The sequence below is a fragment of the Nicotiana tomentosiformis genome, chromosome 5 (assembly GCF_000390325.3).
Source record: "Nicotiana tomentosiformis chromosome 5, ASM39032v3, whole genome shotgun sequence".
In the NCBI taxonomy this organism is placed as follows: Eukaryota; Viridiplantae; Streptophyta; class Magnoliopsida; order Solanales; family Solanaceae; genus Nicotiana; species Nicotiana tomentosiformis.
Window position 1 is genome coordinate 127,565,003 of NC_090816.1, and position 7,813 is coordinate 127,572,815.

Genomic DNA, 7,813 nt, shown 5'->3' on the forward strand with positions numbered 1-7,813 from the left:
TTGAATTGGGGTGTGATTTGTGATTTTAGCATTGTTTGATTGATTTGAGGTTTCAAATAAGTTCGTATGATATTTTAGGACTTGTTGGTGTATTGGGTTGAGGTTCCGAGGGCCTCGAATGAGTTTCAGATGGTTAACGGATAAAAAGTGAGACTTAGCTGCTCCAAAAGCTGCTGCAATTTTTCTGTTGGAAATGTTGTCAAAATCGGACTGCCTGTCAAAATCGAGTTGCCTATCAAAATCAGGCTCCCTATCAAAATCGGACTGCCTGTCAATTTCGGGCTGCCTGTCAAAATCGAGCTGCCTTTCAAAATGGACTCCCTGTCAAAATCGGACTCCCTCACAAATCGGGCTCCCTGACAGATCTGTAAGTTATAAAAACAGGGGACTTCGTCCCATTTGCCATTTTTGACGAATTTGAGCTTAAGGAGAGGCGATTTTGATATATTTTCAAGGAAAAATATTGGGGTAAGTGATTCTAACTCGGATTTGGTCAATATACACGAATATATCATTGTTTTCACCCTTTAATTAGTGTTTTGAGATAGAAATTTGAGAAACTTTTAGAAATCTCATAGAAATGAATTTTTGAGATTTCGATGTCGATACGGAGTCATATTTGAGTGAAAATTGTATGATTGGACTCGTAATTGAATAGGTTGTCGAATTTTGTGAGTTTCACCGGATTCCGAGACGTAGGCCCCACGTGCAATTTTGAGCTAATTTCGGATTTTATTAAAAATTATAGTATTTTCTTATGAAATTGATTCCTATAATTTTTGTTGACTATATCGAATTAATTATGACTAGATACGAGTCGATCGGAGTCGGAAAATCGAGAAAAAAACATAATACTTGGTTAAATTGGAGCATGTCGAGGTAAATGACTTGTCTAACCTTGTGTGGGGGAAATTTTGCCTAGGATTGGTATTGATGTGATTATTGAAATGTGTTAAAAGTCGTGTACACGAGGTGACGGGTGTGTACACGGGTTAAATGTGAAAGATTATATTTTTAAATTGTGTAGATCACTGTTGCGCATTTATTAAATTATTTTATCTTGTTATATTCTTCATCATTGATCTGAGATATATACTTTAAATTTGTTTGACTTTTTCCTGTTAATTGTTTTACATGTTTAGTTGAAACTTGGTTTCTTTTATTCTGTGCATAATTTGAAGGTTGATTTTCTTTAAATTAAATATTATTAATATGAAGTATTTGACATTTGAAAATTTGATATTGAAGCAACGTATTAAAGATTTTGAAATATTATTTTCCTGAATTATTTATTCCTGAATATTTTTGTAAGATTTTCGTAGTCATTGTGATGGAGCCATGAGCTTTTTATTGTGGAAAAACATTATTGATGATTTATTTTGACATGAGCCGTGAGCTCTTTATTGTGAAAAAATATTGTTGATGAATTATTTTGGCAAGTTAAATTATTTGAGCACTTGAGGTGCAAATTGTGATATATTATGATATTGATACGCATGCGGTGGTATAAAGTCTGGGTATTGAAACGGATGCGGTGAGATAAGGGTGGCTTGATACGCATGGGTATTGAAACACATGCGGTGTGATAAAGATAACTAAAACGCGGGATGCTATTTCGGTTAAAATATTTTCTTTTAATAAATTGTGAAGGCTCCCGCGCTGAGATAAGAAAATGAGATATTGTGAATTTATTTATGATTTGGGACTACGAGGCGGTACCTCGGGAGTGCCCTTGTTGATATTGATTTATGGCCGCAGTTGCCTTTGATTGTTTGTTGTGATTTTCTTGAAGTTGAAAGAAAATTTTGTTATGTTTTCACGAGATATTAATTGCTATTATTTGGTGTAATTAAATATGACATACTATTTGATTCATTTCCATTGTCATTTTATCTTATTATATTATTTAAACATTTTACCATGTCATTATTTATTCTCCAGTAGGGCCTGACCTGACCTCGTCACTACTCTACCGAGGTTAGGCTTGGCACTTACTGGGTACCGCTGTGGTGTACTCATACTACACTTCTGCACATCTTTTTGTGCATATCCAGGTACATCTTATTAGACCAGGCATCGGTAAACTAACTATACGAGGAGACTTCGAGGTATATCTGCCAGCGTCCATAGACTCTGGAGTCCTCTTCTATCTTACTATGTTGTCTCCTTTATTTGTTTTTGACTCTAATGTATAGAGACATGGAGAATAAATTCTTAGAAGCTTGTAACTTATTTCTACCGGATTTTGGGAGTTGAAATTGTTTGAATTGTAGTTTATTTATTTAAGATATTTATTATTATTCCGCATTGATAGGCTTACCTAGTCTTAGAGACTAAGTGCCATCACGACATCCTACAGAGGGAATTTGGGGTCGTGATATCGGGGCTCCAAACCAAATATGCACCCAAGTCCTAAAATATCATACGAACTTGCTCGCGCGATCAAATCGCCAAATCAACACCTAGAACTATGAATCGGACACCAAATCAAAGGAAATTTTCAAGAAAATTTTAAAACTTATATTTTCACAACCGAACGTCCGAATCACGTCAAATCAACTTCGTTTCTCACCAATTTCGACAGACAAGTCATAAATATTATAGTGGACCTATACCGGGCTCCGAAACCAAAATACGGACCCGGTGTTAATAAATCCAATACCAGTAAATTCTTAAAAATCATTAAGCTTTCAAACTTTTAATTTTTCATACAAATTCCATATCTCGAGCTAGGGACCTCGGAATTGGATTTCGGGCATACGCCCAAGTCTAAAATCATGATACGGACCTATCGGAGTTGTCAAAATACTGATCCGAGTCTGTTTTCTCAAAATGTCGACCAAAGTCAACTCAATTGAATTTTAAAGCTCTATTTCATATTTTTATCCATTTTTCACACAAAACCTTTCCGGAAAAATATACGGACTGCGCATGCAAGTCAAGGAATAATAAATAGTGCTTTTTGAGGTCTTAGAACACAAAATTACTTATTAAATTTAAAGATGACACTTTGGGTCATAACATTCTCCACCTCTAAAACAAACGTTCGTCCTCGAACGGAGTTAGAAAAAGTTCCTGAGCTGAAGAAAAGGTGTGGATATTTACTCTGCATGTACGATATTTCCGGAGTATAGACACATGGAACGCCGGATGAACCACTGATAAACTAGGTGGTAATGCAAGCCTGTAGGCTACGTCACCCACCCTTTCAAGAATTTCCAAACCTCATTACACCTTTCATAGGTGCAACCCGTAGCAATATTCTTTCTCCAACCATGAACGCAATATCACGAACTTTACGGTCGGCATAACTCTTTTGCCTAGACTGAGCTGTGCGAAGTCGATCCTGAATAATCTTGACCTTATCCAAGGAATCTTGTACCAAATCGGTACCCAACAACCGAGCCCCTCCCGGTTCAAACCAGCAGCTGGCGAACAACATCGCCTTCCGTATAATGCCTCATATGGAGCCATCTGAATGCTCGACTGGTAGCTATTATTATAAGCAAACTCCGCAAGTGGCAAGAACTGATCCCAAGAACCTCTAAAGTCTATAACACAAGCGCGAAGCATATCTTCCAATATCTGAATGGTGCACTCTGACTTCCGTCTGTCTGTGGATGAAATGATGTACTCAACTCAACCTGCGTGCCTAACTCACGCTGTACAACCCTCCAGAAGTGTGAGGTAAACTGTGTACCTCGATCTGAAATAATAGACACGGGCACACCAAGAAGGAGGGCAATCTCACAAATGTAAATTTCAGCTAACCTTTCTGAAGAATAGGTAACTGCCACTGGAATGAAATGTGCTGACTTGGTCAACCTGTCCACAATGACCCAAACTGCGTCAAATTTTCTCTGAGTCTGTGGGAGTCCAACAACAAAATCCATAGTGATACGCTCCTATTTCCACTCAGGAATTTCTAACTTCTGAAGCAAACCACCAGGCCTCTGATGCTCGTACTTAACTTGCTGATAATTCAGACACCGAGCTACATATGCAACTATATCCTTTTTCATTCTCCTCCACCAATAATGTTGCCAAAAATCTTGATACATTTTGTCGGTACCTAGATGAATAGAATACCCGGAACTGTGTGCCTCTTCAAGAATTAATTCATGAAGCTTGTCAATATTAGGCACATAAATACGACCCTACATTCGCAGAACTCCATCTTTCCCTACAGCAATCTGTTTGGCATCACCGTGCCACACCGTGTCCTTAAGGACAAGTAAATGAGGATCATCATACTGCCGCTCTCTGATGCGCTCATATAAAGAAGACCGAGCGACTGTGCAAGCTAGAACCCGACTGGGTTCTGAAACATCTAACCTCACGAGCTGATTAGCCAAGGTTTGAACATCTGCAGCTAACGGCCTCTCACCAACTGGAATATACGCAAGACTGCCATACTCACAGCCTTTCTACTCAAAGCATCGACCACCACATTGGCCTTTCCGGGATGATACAAAATGGTGATATCATAGTCTTTTAACAATTCCAACCATCTTCTCCGCCTCAAATTAAGATCCTCTTGTTTGAACAGATACTGAAGGCTACGATGATCAGTAAATTCCTCGCACGAGACACCATAGAGATAATGCCTCTAAATCTTCAGCGCATGAACAATGGCTGTCAATTCTAAGTCATGAACAGGATAATTCTTCTCGTGAACTTTTAACTGCCGCGACGCATATGCAATCACCCTGCCATCTTGTAATAATACTGCACCAAGCCCAATGTGAGATGTGTCACAATATATTGTATACGATCCTGAACCTGTGGGTAAAACCAACACTGGCGTCGTAGTCAAAACGGTCTTGAGCTTCTAAAGCGGTCTTGAGCTTCTAAAATCTCAACTCACACTCGTCTGACCTTCTGAATGGAACACCTTTCTGGGTCAGTCTGGTCAATGGGCTTGCTATAGATGAAAACCCTTCCACGAACCGACGATAATAACCTGCTAAACCTAGGAAACTACGGATCTCTGTAACTGAGGTAGGTTTAGGCCAATTCTGAACAGCCTCAATCTTCTTAGGGTCCACATTTATGCCTTCTGCCGATACAACATGCCCCAAAAATGTAACTGAGCTTAACCAAAACTCGCATTTTGAAAATTTAGCATATAACTAATTAATTTTCAAAGTTTGAAGCACACTCCGAAGATGCTACTCATGCTCCTCTCGACTACTAGAGTAAATCAAGATATCATCAATGAATACAACCATAAAAGAATCCAAATAGGGCTTGAACACCCAATTCATCAAATCCATAAATGTTGTTGGGGCATTTGTCAACCCAAATGACATCACTAAGAATTCGTAATGACCATATCGAGTCCGAAAAGCTATCTTAGGGACATCAGATGCCCTAATCTTCAACTGATGGTAACCAGACCTCAAATCGATCTTCGAAAATACCTTGGCACCCTGAAGCTGATCAAATAAGTCATCAATTCTTGGCAGCGGATATTTATTTTTGATAGTGGCCTTGTTCAACTGTCGATAATCTATACACATCTGTACAGAGCCATCTTTCTTCTTTACAAATAGTACTGGTGCACCCCAAGGCGAGACACTTGTCTAATGAATCCCTGATCAAGCAAATCTTGTAACTGCTCCTTCAATTCTTTCAACTCCGGCGGGGCCATACAGTATGGTGGGATAGAAATGAGCTGAGTGCCCGGAGCCAAATCAATACAGAAGTCAATATCTCTGTCGGGTGGCATTCCCGACAAATCTGTAGGAAATATTTTTGGAAATTCACGAACCACTGGTACTGAGTCCATAGAAGGAATATCCGCGCTGGGATCGCGAATATAAGCCAAATAGGCTAGACACCCTTTCTCGACCATACGCCGAGCTTTCATATAAGAAATTACCTTGCTGGCAGAATGGCCAGAAGTTTCTTTCCACTCTAACCGAGGTAACCCCGGCATGGCTAGGGTCACTGTCTTGGCATGATAATCCAATATAGCATGATAAGGTGATAGCCAACCTATACCCAAGATGACATCAAAATCTACCATATCAAGAAGTAGAAGATCCACACTAGTCTCAAGACTATCAATAGTAACCACACATGAATGATAGATATGATCTACTACAATAGAGTCTCACACCGGTGTAGATACACACACAGAAGCACTTAGAGAATCACAAGGCACAACCAAATATGAAACAAAATAGGAGGACACATAGGAATAAATAGAACATGGATCAAATAGAACTGAAGCATCTCTATGGCAAACTGGAATAATACCTGTGATCACACCATCAGATGACTCAGCCTCAGGCCTAGCTGGAAAAGCATAAAATTGGGGTTGAGTCCCACTACTCTGAACTGCGTCCCTGGGATGACCTCTAGTTGGCTGGCCTCCACCTCTAACGGTCTGACCTCCACCTCCAATGGACTGACCTCCACCTCTAATGGACTGACCTCCACCTCTAGTTGCCTGACCACTACCTCTAGCTGGCTGAGCAGGCGGTGAAGCAACCGGTGCCGGTATGATGGCATGAGAATCCTGCCGAGATCTGTTACTCGCCAACCTAGGGCAATACCTCCTGATATGACCAATGTTCCCACACTCATAACACCCATCCTAATGCCGTGGCTGCTGAAGCTGAAACTGACCCGAATAGGCCGGATAACCGTTGTAGTGACTCCGGAGTGGTGGTGCACTGATAGGAGCTGAATGTGCACTAAGTGTTGGCTGCCCAAAGTAAGGCATAATAGGATCGTGACTCCCTGAAGCACCGGTAGATGCATGAAGTGCTGAATGAAATGGTCTGGGAGGATAACCCCTACCAAAATTACCTCTGCCTCCAAGCGAGGCACCACTAAAACCATGGAACTGACAAGGCCTCTTATCAGACCTCTGCCCTCTCTCCTGTGCAAGAACCATCTCGATCCTCCTCGTGACATTAGCAGCTGCCTGAAAAAAAATATCGCTTTCGGTCTCCTTGGCTATCTGAAGCCTGATAGGGTGAGTGAGTCCCTCAATAAACCTCCTCACTCTCTATCTCCCTCAGTAGGCAGTAAAAGGAGAGCATGACGGGCCAAATCCACAAAACGGGACTCATACTGAGTAACAGTCATACTGCCCTGCTGTAGACGCTCAAATTGCTTGCGGTAATCCTCTCTCAGTGTGATACGAAGGAACTTCTCCAGAAATAGCTGAGAGAACTGCTCCCAAGTAAGTGCAGGCGATCCGACTGGTCTGGTTAATGTATAATCTCTCCACCACCTCTTGGCGTAACCCGTCATCTGAAATACAGCAAAATCAACCCCATTGGTCTCAACTATACCCATGTTCCGTAGTACCTCATGGCAGCGGTCAAGATAATCTTGTGGGTCCTCAGAAGGTGTACTACTGAAGTGAACTGGAAAGAGCTTAGTGAATTTATCCAGTCTCAATAAGGCCTCAGAAGAATGTGGTTGGAGCCTGTCACCGGTCTGTACCGCAACAACTGGATGAACTACCCCAACTAGCGGGGTAGTTGGAGCCTAATTCTAGGGAGCCATCTGCTCCGGAGCGGGAGTAGTGGGAATTTGTGCTCCTTTCCCAGCCTGTGAGATGGCTAGGGCCACTGGAAATGTACCATTCTAGGCCACGCCCTCCATAAGACTCACCAAACGGACTAGAGCATCCTGAAGCACTGGAGTAGCTATGAATCCTTCCGGAACCTGAACTGGTCTGACTGGTATATTCTGAACTGGAACCTCGTCCTAAAGATCCACCTGAGGTTCTACAACAGGTGTAGTTGCCCGAGCTCTAAACTTAGCTCTACCTCTGCCTCTGCCTCTGCCT